Source organism: Sphaerodactylus townsendi, linkage group LG03, assembly GCF_021028975.2.
Source record: "Sphaerodactylus townsendi isolate TG3544 linkage group LG03, MPM_Stown_v2.3, whole genome shotgun sequence".
Classification (NCBI taxonomy): Eukaryota; Metazoa; Chordata; class Lepidosauria; order Squamata; family Sphaerodactylidae; genus Sphaerodactylus; species Sphaerodactylus townsendi.
In genome coordinates, this window is record NC_059427.1 from 122,104,019 (window position 1) to 122,124,423 (window position 20,405).

A 20,405-nucleotide genomic window follows, 5' to 3' on the forward strand; every position below is an offset into this window, starting at 1 on the left:
CGATGGCGAGTGACGCCCCCCATGCCCTTGGAGGGCCCGGGCTGTACTGAGATGCTTCCACGAGGGGAGCGCTGGCGGGGATCGCACCGCCTCCTGTCCTGGTGCCCTTCCTCTCCCGTTTGATTTGGGGGAAGCGGGAAAGTGGCGAGACCCCCCCCCCCCGCCGCCCGCCACTCCTTGCGGGCGCACGGAGACCAAAGCCAGTGGCCTCCTCCAGCCCTCCTCCAACCCTCCTCCTCCGATCCTGGAGCGGAGCCCGCCCAGACGGCTTTAATTGGTGCCACCTGTCCCCTCCCTGGCACTGGCCGGCAGCCTCGGCGCCAAGTGGCAGGACGGCAGCGGAGGGGAGGGGATGGCAGCCCAGGCGGCCCCGCGCAAAGCCGAAGACATCTGGCCGCCGGGGCGCTGCGCCGCCCGCCCGTCCGCCCGTCAGCCCGCCCGCCTCCTCCACCTGGGCCGGCCAGAGGGAAGAGTGAGCGAGTGAGGAGGAGGAAGATGAAGAAGGGCGGGGGGAGGAGGCGACACTTGCTGGCATCCCGAGCGGGCAGCCTCCGCCCCGGGCGTTTATTCCCCACCGAGGAGCCCAGGCGGGAGCCGCCTCCGCCCTGCCCGGCGCTCGGGATCCCGCCGGCCCCCCTGTGAAGGACGCGCTTCTGACAGCAGCAGCAGCAGCCGCCGCCAGCCCTGCCCGCCCGAAGGAGTTGCGCCGGGGCGCGCTCGTGTCTCCTTGCCGGGGAGCCGCCAAGATCACCTTCGTGCCGGGAGCGAGACAGCCGGGGATGCAGCCCGCCACAGCGCTCGCCCGCTGCTAGTAAGTAAGCCAGCCCGCCGCGTTACCTCCTGCGCCTCTTGCTCGCGAGGAACCCCAGCAGCGCGGACGTGACCGGCGCCGTCTCTTGTCCCAGATCCCATCTCAGAAGCGCGTCTCCAACTTCGGAAACCCCAACGCAGAACTTTTGAGAAAGGCCCGGCACCCCTCGCCCCCCCGGTCCGCCCTTGGGGTCACCTCCTAGCCCCGCTCCTCCAGCCCCTCGCCCCGCTCGTCCCGGAGCACGAGATTAGCCGCGATCTCCCCCGCGGGTCACGTTAGGGTGCCTTTCGGTGCAATCCGAAGAGGGGCGAAGCCCGGTCTGCGCTCGCATGTCTTCATCTTTTTAATCTCCGAGTGTCAGTATTTACATCCCGATCTGGCACCTTGCGTAACATCGCATGAGGCAGGACACTTTGCATGCATTTTGGGTTAATCCAGAGGCGACCTTTCAAAGCTGCGCTCGCTTCCCCCCTCCCCCTCCTCTTTTTGTGCCTGTCTGAGCTTGAGCCCCGCAGGGAGGGAAGCCTGTCCCGGTGACAAATGTTTTTTATTGCTTCCCCGCTTCTGGCCTTGCTCTCCAAATGTCTCTGGTTCTGCGTTCTCAATCGGTATTGATAATGCTTTATTTTTGTCTCCAACTGTTGCTGCCGGAGGAACTAACTGGGAAGGGAAAGGACGTCCTCGTGATAATATTTATCTTCCCCTCAGAGAGATGGCGCGGGGAAAGAGGGGGAGAGGGACGTTCACCCTCTTCCGTGGACCTCCCTCCACCCTAGTTGGTAGAACTGGCAAAGGCCAGATGGAGTGATGGAGAAAGACATCTGGGGGGGAGGGCAGGTGGCAGTACAGAAAAGGGAGGACAGTGGTGGTAGTGGTGGGAGGTGCAATGTCCAGTAGCTTCACCCTCTATCTCCCTTGCTTAGCCATCCTTGTCACTCATCCAAGTGAAGACAGAAGTAGGTTTGAGGCAGTGGTGGGATTCAAATAATTCAACAACCGGTTCCGGAGGTGGGATTCAAATAATTTAACAACTGGTTGTTTGCAAGCACCATTTTAACAACTGGTTCTGCCGAAGTGGTGCGAACCGGCTGAATCCCACCACTGGTTTGAGGAATGGGGGTTGCCCGCCTTCCGCCTTTTCACCCTTTGAATTCTCTTTTGCATTTTGCAGGCATAAATCTCCGCAACTCTGCCTCATGTCTTATACGGTAGTTCTTTTCTAGATGATAAAATGAAATAGCAGACCAGTGGTAGCTCAGAGACTAGTGGGGGAGAGGGGTTGATGTGACATCTCTTTGTCACATTCCCCTTTCCACGGTGACTATGAGGGATAGGTACTCTAATGCATCTGATAAAGTTAGCTCTCCCACTCACAGACCGTTGACACTGAAGCAGCTGTACTGAGAATCCTACTCAGGTCTATCTATTCGATGGGGCTTGCGGTCAGGAAAGACTACACTGATAATCTCCCTGCCCATGCTTGCTTTTCCGTTATGACTATGTAAGCGTTAACCCACTAGATGCTCACTTCAGTGCCCCTGATAAAGTGAACTCTGACTTACCGAAGCTTTTCTTGGAATAAATTGTGTTAGTCGTTAAGGTGCCCTTGAACACAGAGTTTTATAGTGAAATGGTGGTTTGATCATGACTACAAAGTGAAGCAGTTAAGCCCCATTCTTTTTTAGTGGGGGAGTGAAAAACATAACACTCTCAAATCTCTCCCACTGAAATCAGTGGGACTTAAAATGACAAAGTTTAAGCTGGCCCTGAACAAATATTTAAATGCTGTAAGGAATTCTGTTTGTTCCTCAGGCCACAGAGGAATTTCCACAAAGGACTGTGACTGACCTATATGAAGTCCTAGAGTAGGATTGGAAGGCATATTAACATAGCAGCCCTAAGAGAGTAAAGTAGCCCTGGGAAAAATTCCATGGAACTGCATGAGTTCCATGACGGAATAAAGGCTGGTAAGAAAGAATCTGGAGGGGCCTATTGGGAGAAGATGGCCATCTGTCTGGGCTGAAATGGACATTGCAGAAGACAAAAGCATGAAATGGCTAGCTGAACAGCTATCACTTTCAGAGGGGCACAACTCCCATTCATTTCAATGTTCAGGAGTTATTTCTGTAGCAACTTTCTTCTGCATAAATATGTTTAGGACTGCACTGTTGGTTTCCTTTTCTCCTATCCTTCTTTCTTTGCAATCTTTGCCAGTCCATGCTACCAGGGGCGTACCGCCCACAGGGACATAGGATCAAATGTCCCTGGGCTGTGGCCAGTTAGTCACACGGGGGGTGAAAAATTACCCCCACACCTTCCTCCTTCCCTGATGACGTGGTGCAAAAAAGTTGTTTGTTCATGGTGGGGGAGGGTGGCTGGCCATATGGGGTGGGGGGGGGGGATGAACTCAGATTTTGTATTGGGCTACATTTTCCCTAGATACGCCCTGCATTCTACACCTTGATAGAATGACACATGAAATTTTTACAACAGCACGAGTAACATTATGGTTGCTAACAGAGATGCTTTTTAAACAAATCACAACATGCTCATAAATTACCCTCCTCAAACCATACTTTGCATGCAGGACGTTGGCAAAGGTACATGGTCTGATGCTTTTTATTGGAAAAAGAAATACTGCCAGACATACCAGAACAGGTTGCTGGGTTCCCAAAATGTAATCAACACTTTTAGAAGACAAATCTTGGGTTCTGATAATAAAAAGTATCCAGAACTCTTCATTTTCTGGCTGCCTCATAAATGTTAAGTGCTTGTATCTAACTTCCCCTCTAATTTCCATGGCACCAGAACTGGGACCATCATCTTAAGAACATAAGAACATCTTCGTTATTTGGGAAGGGAAATATTAGCAAATGTTCATCCATACTTGAAAAGTACAAAAGTACTTGAATATATTCTGCCTTGTCCCAGGGTCTGGACTATTTCAGACTGGCCACACTAAACATAGCAGCACTGGCTGCCCAATCCATTCGGCTGATAATCTCCCTTTTAAATAATTTCCCTAAATAAGTACTTATGTGATGCTTATTTAGAGGGCTTTAGGAAATATGGATTAAAGAGGTTATATTTCCTCTCTCTTTTTAATACACTTTTGAAAAGTACCATCAGGGGAAAAATGATTTGCAACATACAGAACATGCAGGCCTGGGAAACAATGTCAGTTCAACCCCCCCCCCCCCCACACACACACAACACACACACTTGTATTTCACTGGAGAAGGAAGGAACTGGCAGAATTGACTGTGTGTTGTTGGAGCCACCTGCCATGGCTCTTCAGTGGCTAGCAAGGAGGGAAATGGACCCAGGGATTTCCGATCCTCCTGAACTGAACTGCGGCTCAGGCATCCACCTGCCTGCTGCTTTTCCTCTTAAAAGCTTCCTTCACAGGCTGCCTCTTTTTTTGACAGTGCTTGTGTCACTCAGCACTCAAAGTGGATTGATTTAAACAGAGGCAATTTGCATCATTGATTATTAATCAAGTTTGGATTTTGAAATGCACGGATTTTCAGCATAACTATGCATACTGATTGGCAGTAGCAATTAAGACACATTGTGTGGCAAATAAATGGAACTTTTCGACAGCCTGCGAACGTAAACCGACATTATTGCTATGCAGTTCTATGGAGAGTGGGCATAAACCAAAGTAACTCTACATAGGATTGCACTGTTAGCCACACAGCCCATATGCCTTTTGCGCTGCAGAAATATATCTGCTTAGAGGCAAGAGACAGATTTGTGGTTGGTGTTCTCTGCAAGGATACTTAGCATGATCACATCCTTGAAAGTGAAAGCTTATGAAAATTTATTTGGAAGTAAGTCCTATTGAACAAAGCGGGGCTTACTTCTGAGTTGAGATGCATAAATCAGACAACTACTTATCCAGAGGTTTCCAGAAACAAGGGCTGGCAGTTTTTGGTAAGTGGTCAGTTGGAAAGTTAATATCCCAGCTACTTGGTTGGCGGTCATGGCATAGGAATAAAAAGATAATTTGGATGATGCAATGGATGGTCCTGGTTAGTTATAGGATGGTGTCACCAGTATTGAATACCTGTGATGACTTGCCTAGTCTCTATGTCACTCACAATAACAAATACTGTACATGGCAGAATGTGTTATTTGCAATCCTTAATCCCAGAAGCTGAACATTTCTCAGTAGTTTTCTATTACATACAAACGTAGCCTCTAACTTAATATATTGATAGATTCAATTTTGAGGAATTTAAATTTAAAATGTTAGTAGTAAACTCAGTTTTTCCTTTAAAAATGAGATGCTTATGTTAATTTTAAAAGAATCTGATTTAAGGAAAAATCCAATGCTACTACTAATTTTCTGTTTTTTAGAGTATTATCCACTTTGTTGGCATATCAGTAGAGCATCTTTGAGTTAAACACAGTTGGAGCCTCAGAGTTCTAAATAACTTTCTGTGCTCAGATTTAAATCACATTCAAATAGGGTAAAGTCATCCAGGTGCAAGAACAAGCAAACAGCTTGATCTTAGTTTTAGATTAGGTTTAAATCAGCCTAAGATATTGACTATATATGTGACTTTAGGAATGCATCTTTAAGTTTCATTTTGCCCAAAGTTATTTTTGTGTGTGGACACACAACCAGTTTTACAGTCTGCAGCTCCTGGTTTTTCCATTTTCCCTGTTGCAGCTTTTTTTCAGATAATGATATAATGGCACATACTTGTTATTACTCAAATTTAACAACAAATTCAGGTAGCTAAAGAAAAAAACAACTCTGTTTACACTCATTGTCATCTTCCTGAAGACTTAATTAAAGCACAGGTTACTTTTTCAGTGTTTTGAATGTTCTAAGGACATAAATCCCAGTTGGTGGCATGGGGCGCTCCTAGCAGAATGCTTCAGTAAACAGGTTGCTGTTTTCCTTGATCTCATGTGAACAACCTACATTTGGTCTTTTCTTAAGGGACATTTGATAATGCCGAATATGGACAGGTGAAAACCTGGAGTGAACACAATGACCTATTCACAATCTTATTATTGTTTTAGTTGTGTTTTCCTCTAGCTCATAATGGCATTCAAGCAAGTTAATGCACCAGCGAAAAATAGGTGTATTTTCTATAATGATGGGAATCTACCCTTTTGTCTGTCCTCGTTGTGTGCATTCCATTAAACAGGCAGGCTGGCTGATGGGAAGAAATACCTTCCCTATCTACTTTGGAAGTACTAATTCCATTCCTGAGTTTGTCTTTTGTCTATCAGTGGGATAATTTATCACCTGTGAGCTTTAGTCCTGTCCACACCACTTCACAAGCACTGGATAAGCTTGCTCTAAAATTCCCTCTCCCACTACTTGATAAAGGATGTTAACAGAACACAATTATAATGGTCCATGTTAACAGAACAGCAACTATAATGGTCTATTTCACATGAGATCCATTTCTTACATAGCAGTCAGTTCATGTACAGCTTGCATGTAGCTCATTGAGTGTGATGCATGCTTAGTGTCTGTTTTGATAGGTGTACGTGCTGCAAGAGTCTGTAGTTGGTAATGGTTTCCTTCTTCATGTGTAAGCAGTAAAATAGAACCATCTTCTTCACACATGGGAGCTGAGCAGTTTCCAAAGCACAGAGGAATTCTGGTTTGGCAGATCAGGGAGCAATGTTAATCAGGCCTGCTGAGGAGAAAGTCTCATTTTATTTGAGGGGGTTTACTCCCAGGAAAGTATCCTTAAGATGGCATCGGGTCCTTCTAAAACCAATGAGACTTCAGTATCTATGTGAAACTGGACCTGACTTTGGGGGGAAAAATCACTAACTTGTCATAGGCAGGTTATCGCAGACAAAAGCTCACAGTAGCCAGAGGAAATAAAAGTCTTGCCTCTCCCCTCCCCCCGCCCATACACACAATGCCATAATACTTTTCAGTTCTGTACAACTACACTGGCTTTAACCACTCAACTATCCTTACTTTCCATATACAGCAGAGCAGACTTAGGCAGGAATGGATTGATAATGTCCTGAGGTGATAGCATGAACAGTACCACTTCACACTGCAAGTGGGAGGAGCCATTTTTAAATGTTCCACTGTGTAACAAAACCCCTTCCCCATGGGGAGAAATGCAAAGGAATATAGAATCTCTCTCCGAACACTATTTTTTTATTTGCTGGGAGGATTAAAAAACAAACATGGGGATCATTCGGGAACGGGATTTCCTCCCAACTCCACAATCTCAGAAATCTACTACTTCCTCATGTTGCCACATGTGTAGCCCAGACATGATTTTCACAACAACCTTGTCTGCCTACTTGTTTCCTATTTTACAGGAGAGGAACTAAGAATGACCTGGTCTTCTTTCCAGTTCATCCTCACATCCAAAGTCAGCTGCTATTGAGTGATGTATTTTGGCTATGTATGTAGCGGGGGTTGGTGGGGGGGATGTCCAGTGACGCTTATTTTTTAGAACATTAATTAGCTGCCTTGTGGAAGTCAACAATGATAAAAGCAGCCAAAAGATCACAATTTAAAACCTCAGTTAGGACTACCACTAAATAAAAACTGAATAGTCAAAGAAAGTGCTTAATTAAACTATTGTCAACTGCCTGCTGAAGACTGAAAGTTAGGAGGCCAAGTGCACCTCTGTGGGGCTATTGTTCCACAATTATGGGGCTGAGGTTTACAGTGGGCACTGTCTCCATGAACTTGGAAAGCCTTGACACAGCATTATAGACTTTACTAGAGGCTCTTCTGTATTGTATGCACCACTAGTTTTCCGCTGGCCTTCTCAACCCGGATTGGATAGAGCCACTCAAGTGGCTCTTCACCTCTAGCTAGCTCAATAGGCAAATCTTACATTGCAGAGGAGTTCAGGTTTAGAACTGCTGTGTGATGAAGAATGTCCCCTTGGTGTTCTACTCTGTTTATTTGCTGGAATGATTGGCAAGACAGAAAGGTTTTTTTCGATACTAGAACTGGGGTTCTGTAGACTGTTATGAGACTTGATTGAGGATAGCTGCTCTAAAAGGGAATGACTTTGTTTGGACTGTTGGGGTGACTACACCCACTGTAAAGCTGAAAAATTAGAACAAATGGATTCTCTGGCTAACTAAACCAGGTAGGCTGATTTAGTTGTAGTCAGTTTCTTAAAGAGTAACTAATCTGAATAGTTCTCTGAAGCAAAACAAGTTCTGGTCTGGTTCGACTTTTGAAGGTAGCTTTCAGAACATATGCCACATGTCACAAGTCTCTATGCTAGGTGATCACCCTAGGCCAGGGGTAGGGAACCTTTAACACTCAAAGAGCCATTTGGACCCGTTTTCCATTGGAAAAGAAAACACTTGGAGCCGCAAATAATTTTTGACATTTAAAATAAAGATAACACTATATATATTGGGGGTTTTTTTACCTGTTGCTCCGCTCATTCTGAGAAGCGCATGGATGCGCCCGCCCTGCTGCCTGCAGGGCAGGCAAGGATGAAGCCGGTGGCTCGGCCTTGCCGGCCGCTGGGAAAGTGCCCACCCTGCTCCAACGGGGCGGGCGAGAGGGGAAGCCCGCAGCACGGCCCAGCCGATTGCGGGCAGTTGGTGCGCCCGCCCTGCTGCCTGTAGGGAGGGCAAGGATGGGGCCGGCGGCTCGGCTCGTGGAGCCAAAGTGCAAGGGCAGAAGAGCCGCATGCGGCTCTTGAGCCGCAGGTTCCCTACCCCTGCCCTAGGCTGATTTTCATGCTGTGTTTTTGTTAATTGAATCACTGTTGACTGAAAGGAGTAGAGTAGTTGATGATGGACGTTAACCAAGATGAAGAAAGTAGACATCCTTCTGCTCAGGATGTGCTTTCAAGAGTTTATAGTAATGGTCCTGAGCTTTATCCAAAGAGGACTGTTCTGGATTAATTTAAGCTTCATGTGTAATTATACCTCCATTAATTAAATCTCAGTTATCCGAACATGTAGATTATTTCATAGTCAATGCATGTTTTCTGTATGAATCAGATAAGGATCACCACGTAAAAATGTCATTCATGCCTATTTGATTTTCCATATTCAGACATTTCAGATATTTTCTGGGATATCTACTTTGGACCAAACGAAAGAGACAAAGGATGTCCTGTAAGAGAATAATTCACTCTGATTGGTCCAGAAACCACTTCAGCTCCTGTTTACCAATCAACCATCAGCTTTTCTGTTTTATTTTGTGAACATACATAGTGCAACCTTGTGCTAGGGTCAGATTTAGGCCCCTTCCCACATGCAGAATAATGCACTTTCAATCCACTTTCAATGCACTTTGAAGCTGGATTTTACTGTGCCGAATAGCAAAATCCACTTTCCAACAATTGTGAAAGTTGATTGAATGTGCATTATTCTGCATGTGCGGAAGAGGCCTTTGTCTGGAAACAATCCATTTCCCCCCCCTTTAGGTTATTGGAAACTGGGAACAATTGCCTACTTAGTGTCCTTCCTTCTTCCTTTAGTTCTAGGTGCTGTTGAAGATCACCTAATGTAGGTACCACTGGTTTGTTTTCAGTGAAAATGAAATATCTTCTTTGGTTGCTTGTCATCCAGACTATACAGTGCATATAGCACAATATCATACTTCTAGGCAAGCCACACTTCTTTGCACTCTTGTTCCAGAGGATTTTAAAGGTATCTCTACAATAGAATGCTCTGTGTTACACCTTTCTAAATCTACAGAAGTTAATGAGCTTAGAATGGTGTAGGGTGTAACTTGGCTTATAATGACACAGTAAATTTCCAGGACTTTGGGAGGGGAACATGGCAGTTAAGGTAGTAAAAGGAATGTAAGTTTATAATGAAATTGCTTCTTAGCAAAAAGATTTTTTTGTGTGTATGTGGGGGGGAATTATAATTTTCAAAATCAAGACATTACAGGAGTGCGTGTTCTGAACAAGGCAGGAGATACCAGTGAGATCTGGAATGTCTGTGATATTATGATGCCAGCTCAAGGTGTTCCAGCTAAGTAATATAGTTTGTGCTCCTGAGTCAGAATCCATGTATCATCTTTATGTCAGATTCTAACCACATATTGTCATTAAAGGTTCTCATAGATCTCTTTAAGAATAGTAAAGGGTCCTGGCTGAATTTCAGCAGAAGTCACTCGTATGATGTTGACCTCAGTTTTTCATTTTGTACTGACAGTCAATGTGGTATAGTCAGTGGCGTAGTGCCAAGGGGGGGGGGTTGCGCATGCAGGCACGTGCCAGTGCGGGGGCGTAGGCATTCTGGAGCAGGCAGGAGCATGGCCGGTGTGCAGTTCGCACGTGTGCCCTGGGCGCAGTTCCCTCTTGCTCTGGCCCTGGGTATAGTGGTTAAGAGTGGTGGACTCTAATCTGGAGAACTGGGTGTGCACTCCCACACATGCCAGCTGGGTGACCTTGGGCTAGTCACAGCTTTCCGGAGCTCTCTCAGCCCCACCCACCTCACAGGGTGTTTATTGTGAGGGGGGAAGGGCAAGGAGATTGTAAGTCCCTTTGAGTTTCCTACAGGAGAGAAAGGGGGGATATAAATCCAAACTCCTCTTCTTCTTCCTATTCCTCCACACGAGTGGCGAACTCTTCTTTGGTGAACTGGATTTGTTTCCCTGCTCCTGTGCACTAAGCCTGCTGGGTGACCTTGGGCTAGTCACAGTTCTTCAGAACTCTCTCAGCCCCACCCACCTCACAGGGTGTTCGTTGCATGTGGGGGAGAGGAGTTTGCAAGCTGTTTTGATGCTCCTTGAGAAATGGTGACTTCCTTCTCCGATCCTGTGCCTGGCATTTGGTGGTAGGGCTTGGTGTTCAGATGTTCAGCACGCAGCACATTCTAGCCATAGTGTGAATGTGCATTGATCCGTGGACTTTATCTGTCAGTACTTACCTTTATTTCAAGTTAAGGTGGATCAGATACAGGGATGGAGATGAGCAAAAAGGTGAACTCTCTGGCCCCATCCCAGCAAAGCACTCAAGTATGATCATTAACATTATGCCTTTGAATAATCCCATTGAAGTCTGTGCTTACTTTGGGCACATGCGTAATTGCTTTGCTGGATTGGAACCAGGGTTCAATGTCAAAAAGTTGAATGAGATCTTTTAACTATGTTGACCTTTCTGTTTACAACCAGCACAAGAATATTGAATCCATGTGTGATCTCAACAAAATTCAGATGCCAAAGCAGGCACTTTAAAGTCTTTATATCTCCCCAACAGCATACAGACACCCAGAAAATATATCTACATTATACATCAATATCAGTTGTATATCAGTTGAACTGTCATGGCATTGCCAAGTAATTCCTGGCATTGTGAGGATGTTAAAAGTTTGACTAGAAATCTCTTTATCTCTCTGGATAAAAAGTATGATCATTAACCCAGCTATGCCTGCAGAGTAGGTACAACTGTACACAGATTATGTGCCATATTTGATGTGTTCAAGGAAATTATACTATTATCACATTATGTTTCTTTCTGGTTTAAGATGAGCTCCATTTCTTAGGTTTCTGGTTCTGGTCCAGAAACTGACTTTAAAAGCCACACACAAGATTCCCAACTCCATTTCCCCCCTTCTAATGGTAGAGTCTGCATTGGCTTGCTCATTGCCTCTCCTCTGGCTGCCCCAGTTGGGTTTGAGTTGAGTGGCTGTTTGGTTGGATTAGGCGAGTGGTGAAAAAGACAGGTGTGAGTTTGCAAGTCAGCTCCTCTTGTACTCCCACCAGATAGGCCCAAGCATAATGGCCCTTGTCTTGGACATGGCAGTCAACCATTTGAGAGGAGGCGACAGGTACACCTACACCTATCACCATTGTGATATCTATCACATGGCAGGGTGGGATGTTAAAACAGCCCAGGAGTGAGCAGAGCTGGGCTACCATCTTGGACCCAGGCAGGGTGATGCAGAAAGAGGTGTACAGCTAACCAGTTCCCATCATCACTGATGCCATGAGCTATCTCTTAGTGCTGGTGCTTTGTGATTTCCCTGCCTCCTGTTTCTTCTCTGCAAATACACTTTAAATCATTTCTTTTCCTCCACCAAAGCTCTGAAACCAAGTGAACCATAAAAGGCAGGGGCATGGAGAATGGTCTCAGAAAACATTTGCAGAGTAAAACTGAAACAGGAAATTAAGCATCCCCTTTTTTTTGACTCGCCCAATTTCCTCTGTTAGTATCTCTTTCTGTTCACCTTCCTTGTCACTTTGGTGAACTTGGGTTAGGCTGTTTGAACCATGGGGTGCCCACTATAGATCAGGTGACTCTTTCTCACCACCGACACTGTTAAAAAACCTTGTGTTTGTCTTCAGATCCAGCCTTTCTGTTGAAGGGAGGAGATAATTAAACTGATGTTTTCTCCCAGCATGGAAATTCTTTGCAGTCTAGTTGCGCTGACCCTTGATACAGTAATCTTGGGGCAAGACTACTGAGACCCTTGAAAGCAAACCAGAACATTCCGTTGGTCCAAAATGCAGCAGCTTCACTACTGTCGCGGGTCAGTCACTTTGTACACATCACACTGGCTGCCTGTTTGTTTCCCATTTCAATTCAAAGTACTGATTTGAAGCCTTTCATAGCCTGTGGACCCATAGGCTTGAAGAATTCTCTCTGTGTGTATGAATCTTTCCATATGAGGCAAGGCTGCTTGGCCAAGCAGAGTTTTTTATCAGTCCCCTCCGCAGATATGTTAGAATAGATACTTCCCAGCCTCAAGCTTACATTGTGGTTGTTTCCATGTTGTGGAGCAGCCTTCAAGAGGTTCTCAGAAGGGCCCCTTCCCTTATGGTACAAAGCCGAACCACTTCAGAAGGCATCTGAGGGTGGTTAAAGCAGCAGAAAGCAGAGTATTATCCTTGTCTGCCTTTCCGTGTCTTTATAGATATTGTTGCTTGAACTGCTGTTTTTATGTTGGTCAGATACTTCTCTGAGCTGTTTGTGTGACAGAAGAATGGGATAATAGTATTTAAATAAATAAACAAACCTCAAGGGTCAGGGGAAAGGCAAGTAATTGTTTTCACCCTGCTAGGATTTTTCGGATTCTTCCAGTGCCTAGTGCATTCTGTCACTTCAGGCAGCTGCTTACATTGGCTATTGGGCTGAGCTGGTCCTGACCCCATGCTATCCTGCCCAAAAGCCCCTCCCCCCAAATTAGGGAACCATCTGGAGCAACATACGACAGAGCAGAAGGTGGTGAAGGAAATAAAGGATGCTGTGGTGCACGCATTCAATTGTGTAGATGCACCAGAGCATCCTTTAATTCCTTTTCTGACGCATGCATGAGGATCCTTGGATCCTGGCCATTATTTGCATAAATCCTTCAAAATACCGTCTTACTATATTTGACCACCGAGACCCAAATTCTCTTTTCATACTGATTTCTGCAGTAGGACAGCAAAGCATTTTCATCACTTGTTACTGAATTCGGATCTCATGGCATTTCTTTCTCTCTTGATAATAAATAATATTATTTTTGACTCTGTAGAGATGATAAAAGGGGTATAAGAAGAAAGCTGTAAGTTTCTGCAGATTCCCTTTAAATTAGAGCCTTTAGGCTTCAAATTGAGAAGTGCCTTAAAATCATTACCTCAGTTTGCAGGACATTTGTGACTGAAAGAGCTTGTCATTTGGAATTGAAAGCTGAAGACAAGGTAATCTAGCTGACATGTTAATTAGGATTTTTTTCCTGTTCCTCTTTCGAGACAAGTGGCCGTAGCCACTTCTGCTTTCTAAGTTTTTCTTTTCTAGTATCTACTTTTTTGGTTGAACAGTCTGTAATCCGCTGACATTGGGTCAACTACAAAAAACAAAAAAACTATCTTAAACTTGTTTATTTAAAAATTTTCAATGCCTCCATCACTACAGAGTGTACTTAAAAGAACTACACTACATAGTTTACATTAAAAACAACCTTGCATAATTTATTTATTTAATTTATTTATTTATTAGATTTTTATACCGCCCTATCCCCGAGGGGCTCCGGGCGGTGTACAACAATAAACATAATAAAATGGCAAAATCTTTAAAAGCTGCGATAAAACAGTAAAAGCTAAATCTTATAAATACAATACAATAAAATACAATAAAATACAATAATAAATATAATACAATAAAAATACAATAATAAATATAAATGGCATCCAGCTGCTCCGTATTTGAAATCCTCGCCCCAAGAGGGAGGAATGGCAGGTCCCAGATGTAGAGGGCCATGAGGCAGAGGGCCATGAAAGGGGGAGGCACCATCAGCGGCCGGTTCCTCCAAAGGCCCGGTGGAACAGCTCCGTCTTACAGGCCCTGCGGAACTCACCAAGGTCCCGCAGGGCCCGGACAGTTGGAGGAAGAGCGTTCCACCAGGCCGGGGCCAGAGCCGTGAAGACCCTGGCCCGTGTGGAGGCCAGCCGCATCACCGAGGGGCCAGGGACCACAAGTAGGTTGGCCTCAACTGATCGAAGAGGCCGTACAGGGACATTTACTATGTTATACAGTGTGACATCGGCTGCCAGAATTGGAACCACCTAGCCTATCTGCTATTACTTTGAGGCAGCCAGGGCCAGACTCCTTGCATGCCCAGTGGTTGAAATGCAATACTTCAGGGCACTAATAAACCTTGCACAATTGCAGCAGGTACCCCCCCCCCCCCAATTAAAAACCCTATGGCAACAGCTCCATTAGGGCAGTCCTGCAGGAATCCTGTGATCAGGAGGAACTACTCACCTTGCCCTTTGGGTTTACAGTGTTGACAAAGAGCCAGAATTAGCATTCCCTGAATTATCCCTTTGAGTTGTCTTCTCCAAAGGCATCCTGGAAAATACAGTATTTGAGAACAGAGTGACCACATGGAAAGGAGATCACATGCATCTCCTGTACCTATAACAACGGTGTAGAACACTATTGTGCCATGTGGCTGCAGCTCAGGAGGTCCTGTGCTGCATCCTTGTAATTGTAAGTTGGTACCAGATCTGGAAAGGAAGAAGACCATTGGTGCAGAAAAGAGGATTTTAGCAGGTACAGCATAGTACTGTGAAGAAGAGAAAAGTGGCACTTCCTGAGATTCTGTGGGAGGTTCAGAAGCCCCTGTCCTCCTTTGTATCTGGTCATTCATGTGATCTTTACCACATTGCAAAAGAACTTCCTTTTTATTGAAGTACTTGTTTTGAACTGGTTATTCGTTTCAGAGGATTAAGTTGGATCCAAAGTAATAAAGATATTGAGATGTCATTTCAGGCAAGTTCACTAGGGCAGTGGAGGATGAGAACGGCTTTGAGCTAACCTAACCAAGAAACCCTTCTTATATTTAGATTCTGTAAAACTTTGCCAAACATGCAAGTCTTAATGGCTATCCTGAAGTCATTTATAAAAATTCAGTTTTAGGGTTTTGGCCCTAAACAAACTCTTGTAGGATATAAACACATGCTTGATTTGTCCTAAGGGTCTCTTGAGCCAAGTCTCCCAGAACCTGTTTTGAAAACCAAGGCATATTGTGGAACACTGTTACCATGAATGGGTTCCATGGATATTCCCAGCAACACAGAGAATGATAGTAAGAGCCTTCACAGAAAGGATTAGAGGACAGAACTCTTAAGGTCCTAGGAAGCCTTGAGCACTGGCATGTCTTTCCAACAAAATTAATTCCAGAGGGGTAACAATGTTAAGTCTTTTGCAGCAAAGTAAAAAAGAAGTCTTGTGTCAAGAAGAAGTCTTGTAAAAAAATAAAAAAGAAGTCTAGGTCTTTCATGGTCTAGTAGCGCTTCATCGGCTGAAGTGAACATCAGTTTCCATGCGCATGACAGGGGTGGGGGAATGCTGAAAAACTGTGCTGCTAGCAAGCCATGAAATGTAAGATTTCTCTCTGCCTCACTATATGCATGAGTGCGTGCATACTGGTATTCATCTCTAAAGATGAAGATTTCATTTAATATACCTGATGAAGTGGACAAAGAAAGCTTATGCTTCGTTTTTAAGATGCCAGAAGACTCTGTGTTTTTGATAAACACTAACCTATGGTACCTAGTGCAGTCCTCAATATGTTTATTCAAAAGACAAAGGTAGCCCTGACCAATTGTGGAGCGGCATCGTGTCCCAACCCCAAGTTTCTGATACATTAGCAACATGTGAGATCTGTGGCGACAAAGCTTTGCCTACAATGTTTTGAAATGTCCTTGAGGAGAAATTAAAACTGGCCTATCACAGATTTAAGAGACTGAGTTTTTTTTCCCTTTGCTCAGGTAGTTGATGCCAGATCCCCTATAAATTATTGATCACAGGACTAAAAATACTTGGAAATTCACAGCAAGAGTGTAAAAGATTCTTTCTCTAACGGGCCGGAACAGTACATAGGGAGTCCTCAATGTATGCTGTGTGTTTGTATGTATGTGAGATGTTATATGGCCTTCCAAGTTTAACCATGAACCTCAATGGGAGCTAGAATTGGGCTTCTGTTTGTATTTGGGCCTTCTCCATTTACCTGTACTGAGGATTAGGAAGATCAGGGAGTTTCTAGGACCTAATAACTACTCCTAGCTTATAGCCCTTAAGTTACTGTGCATTTGAGTTGACACAGAAGAAACAGCAGTTCGTGGGCTGTATCCTTCTCCCCCCACTTTTTTTAAAAAAGGCTGCCCAATCCTATCTCCTCCTGTCCATTATCAAGTATATGCACAACTCCAGAAGCTCTTCTTTTATTCCAGCTATACACTTAAAATAAAAATTCCTTAGGCATAGGACAAATTATGATGACTGTGATACAATGCCATAGATACAATGTATAATACAATATCCTGCAATATTTCTGGGTCCTCTGGTAAAGTATACCATAATGAGGAATAGTTTAAAAGACAGCTTAATACAAACAGCAACAAAAACATCTTGTGCAGTGTTGTTCTAGAACTAAGGTCATGTGATGTCAGGGCAAGTCTTCAAACACTGTTAAGTATAAGGGAACATGTCTGGCAGCCCCATCTAAAGGGCTGGGTGCCTGGATGAGGTGCTCCACTCCACCCCACCATTCCCAAGGGGGCTTCCTAGTGGTGTCAGGAGGCAAAAAGCACAAAAAAGCCTCTGGGCCACTGGAAAGCCTCCACTGGGCTTAGTGGCCTTCAGTCCAAAGCCCCAGACACTGTGGGGGTGCTAGAAGGCTGGCGCTGTGGTCTGCACCACATTCAAGTGCCTTGGAGGCCTGTGGCGGCCACCCACAATTGGATCTTCTGCCCCTCTGCTAGGGCAAGTGCCCCAGGAAGGGCAAACTCACGGGTGCAGCCACATGCCACCTCCAGCAGTGAATTCAGCTCCTTCTCTTTGGATGGGGTTGTAAGTTATAAAGTCTATCACTGTATGTCCTGATTGCAGAATCAGTTTTCTGACAGTTTCTCTTTGTGTTACAACTGTATTTATTTGGAGCACTGTTTATCTGCCTTTCTCCACTGAAGGACTCAAAGAGTGGAGTGTCAGTAATTTCTACTAACAAGAGGCTGTACTTCAAGCACGAAAGGTAGGCTGCCAACTCTGGGTTTGGAAACTCCTGCATATTTGGGAGTGGAGGGTGGAGTTTAAGGAAGGGAGGAACTGGGGTATACTACCATAAAGTCTACCCGCCAAAGCAGTCTTTTTTTCCAGTCGAACTGATCTCTGCAGTCTGGATATCAGTTGTAATTCCAGGAGAACCATAATAAAAGTGGGGTAGGTCGCTCAGAGGTTAACAATCCAAGCAAGCACCTGTATGGCTACTAGTATTATTGTACCAGTGTCTCTAATATTCAATAAACACTTAAACAATTATACAGAAGCTTTTAAAGGTCTTTTTCTTTGGCTAAGGGAAAAGTTTTGGGGACTAGGCCTGGTGGCAACCACTGGGTGACTTAATGTAGGGTTTCCAGCCTCCACATAGTGGCTGAAAATCTCCTGGGGTTACAGATAATCTCCAGAGACAAGGGAGATCAGTATTCCTTGAGAAAATGGTTACTTTGGAGGGCGAACTCTAAGGCATTATATTCTGCAAAGGTCCTCCCCTCTACAACCCCCCCTTCCCAGGCTCCACCCCGCCTCAAATTTGCAGATAATTCTCAACGAGAGTTGGCAACCCTAGACTTAATATCACATGGCTTGCATAATTCATCCAGGCCCAGCTGCTGGCTGTTGAACAGTTATCACCCCATAAAAGCCAGTGTGGCTCAGTGATTAGAGTTTTTGACCAGGATCTGAGAGACCCAGGTCTGAATCCCCACTCTGACTTGAAAGCTCACTGGGTTAGTTCTCCACCCAACCTACCTCACAGAGATTATTAAGAGGATAAAATGGAGGAGTGATATAAGCTGCTTTGGGTCCCCATTGAGAAGTTAATGAAGCAGATAAATACTAAAACTGAAGATGGGGGCAGGTAAAATGTTGGTTGGTGGAAACAGGGAAAGGTGAGGCTATGGGGATTGTCAGGAGAAGAAATGGGATACAGAGGAAGTGAGACATCTCCTGCGAGTCATTGTGAGTTCTGCATTGTACAACAGGGCTTGCCTGGCTGCTAGCACTGTGTGGAGTTTTCTAAAGGAGAGGCTGCCAAGAGGAGGGAATGAGGGAAAGCTGAAGACAGGGAAACATATAGAGGTAGATTGGATGGTGGGTGGAAAGGAGAGAGGAAGCAGGAAAAGAGGAGAGACTATGGGAGTTTCCAGGGAAAGTAAAGAAGAAATAATGAGGCTGGATTTCCAATCTTCAGGTGGGGCCTGAAGCTCTCCTGGAATTATAACGCATTTCTAGGTGACAGAGATAATTTCCCCTAGAGAAAATTAATGCTTTTGAAGGTGAACTTGATGGCATTGTATCCCACTAAGGTCCTTACACTGAGGTTAATTAAGTATTCTGCAGCAGGTTCATGTCTACAGTAGGTAAATGTCTTGTCTTGGAGGTTTTCTCCTTGTTGTTTGACAGCCAGCTTTTAAAGCAAATCCTTAACACCAGATCAGCCATGCTGTTTTCCTTCTTGGAGAGCTGTCAAATGTACCTGCCATTACTGGAAGACTGGATTGCCAACTGTGCAGAGGCATAGCTGGGCCAGAGTGTGCCTGGTACACACTCTGTGTTTTCCACCCCGCCCCCCTCCACGGTGTCCTGCCTCCCACCCCTTGCCCCACACCCACCTACGCGCACGCACGCGCGCACGCACACACACACACACACACACACACACACACACACACCCTTAGTTTAGCCTGGAAAAGTGGCCTGCCCCGTTCAGGCTGAAAATGGCCTGGTGGGAACTATGCTTCCCATGAGACCCCGGGGCTCGCAAGGTCTCCTTGGAAGTGTAGTTCCCACCAGGCCGTTTTCAGTCTGAAGGGAACAGGCCGCTTCTCCAGCCTGCACTGTTACAATAAGGTAAGTGTGGGGGTGAGGGGTGCCTTGGGGGGGGGGCAGGGGAGTGGGGTGCCACAGGGAGATTGTCCACCCCCCAGGCATGCACCTGGTGCAACGTGCACCCCCACCGGCCCCCTGGTAGCTCCGCCTCTGCAACTGTGTGCAGATAACAATTTCCAATAGAGGCTTAGTGTGTAGAAATAGGCAGTTTCCATGGCATGGAAGTAACCAAAGGCAGTTGGCAGCCCTTCATGAAGATGGTTTTGTTTTTCTGAATAAATAAATCCAAATCTAAATAAGATCTAAATAATCTAAATCTAAATTCATATCTAAATTAAAAAGGCATGTTCAAAGGACCCACAACTGCTGGGTGGTCCTTTAAAAACAGGTGGGGACAGAGAAGGCAGAGTTGCATTTTGTGCTTGAATTTCAGGATATGGAGAAAAAATATCTGGCCGTTTTGGTAGTGGCTTGTTATTTAAAGGGATGCCAGTCTCCAGGTGGGACCCAGGGACAGAGGCATAGCTAGGGGAAATGGAGTCTGGTGCTGCCCCCCACCCGCTTCGTTTGTGTTTTTTGTATTTATTTATTTATTTATTTATTTATTTTTCAGATTTTTAGACCGCCCCATCCCCTAGGGGCTCTGGGCGGTGTACAAAACGATAACCATTGTATACAGATAAAAACAGTTAAAACCTTTAAAAGCAGCAGTAGATAAAGGACTAAAAAGCATAATTAAATTAATTTGTAAGATGGCGTCCGACAATCTAATTTCACCCTCTTTCAGAGAGGGAAGGGCAGCAAATCCCGAGATGGCAGAGGCACAGATGTAAAGGCCACGGGAGGGGCCTTTTTTAGTTTTTTTAGTTTTCGGCCTGCAGGGGGCGTAGTTATTAGGCTAGCAGTATCAAAATTTCAGGGTATCTTTAGGAGACTCTCCTGATGATACCTCCCATAACTTTGGACTTTCCAAACCAAACTTCACCAAACCTGGCTGGTATCAGCAGGAGACTATCCTGATGATACCACCTAAGTTTAGTGAAGTTTGGTTCTGGGGATCCAAAGTTATGGACCCTCAAAAGGTAGCCCCATCTACTATTAGCTCCCATTTGAAACAATGGGGGATGGGGCACCTTCTTTGGGGGTCCATAACTTTGGATCCCCTTAACCAAACTCCACCAAACTTGGCTGGTATCAGCAGGAGTGTCACCGGACGATATCCGGAAATTTTGGTGCCACTATCCTAAAAACTGCGCTCCCTGCTGACCGACAAACACTAAAAATAT

General features: G+C 45.2%; 1 protein-coding gene across 1 annotated transcript in view; it reads left to right on the plus strand.

Moving 5' to 3' along the window:
* The first annotated feature begins 681 nt into the window (after positions 1-681).
* Positions 682-20,405, plus strand: part of GRIN2C (glutamate ionotropic receptor NMDA type subunit 2C) — a 113,967-nt gene continuing 94,243 nt past the window's right edge. The window contains exon 1 of the mRNA XM_048490440.1: positions 682-811. The gene's annotated coding sequence lies outside the window, so the exon portion shown is untranslated. The remainder of the gene's footprint in view (positions 812-20,405) is intronic.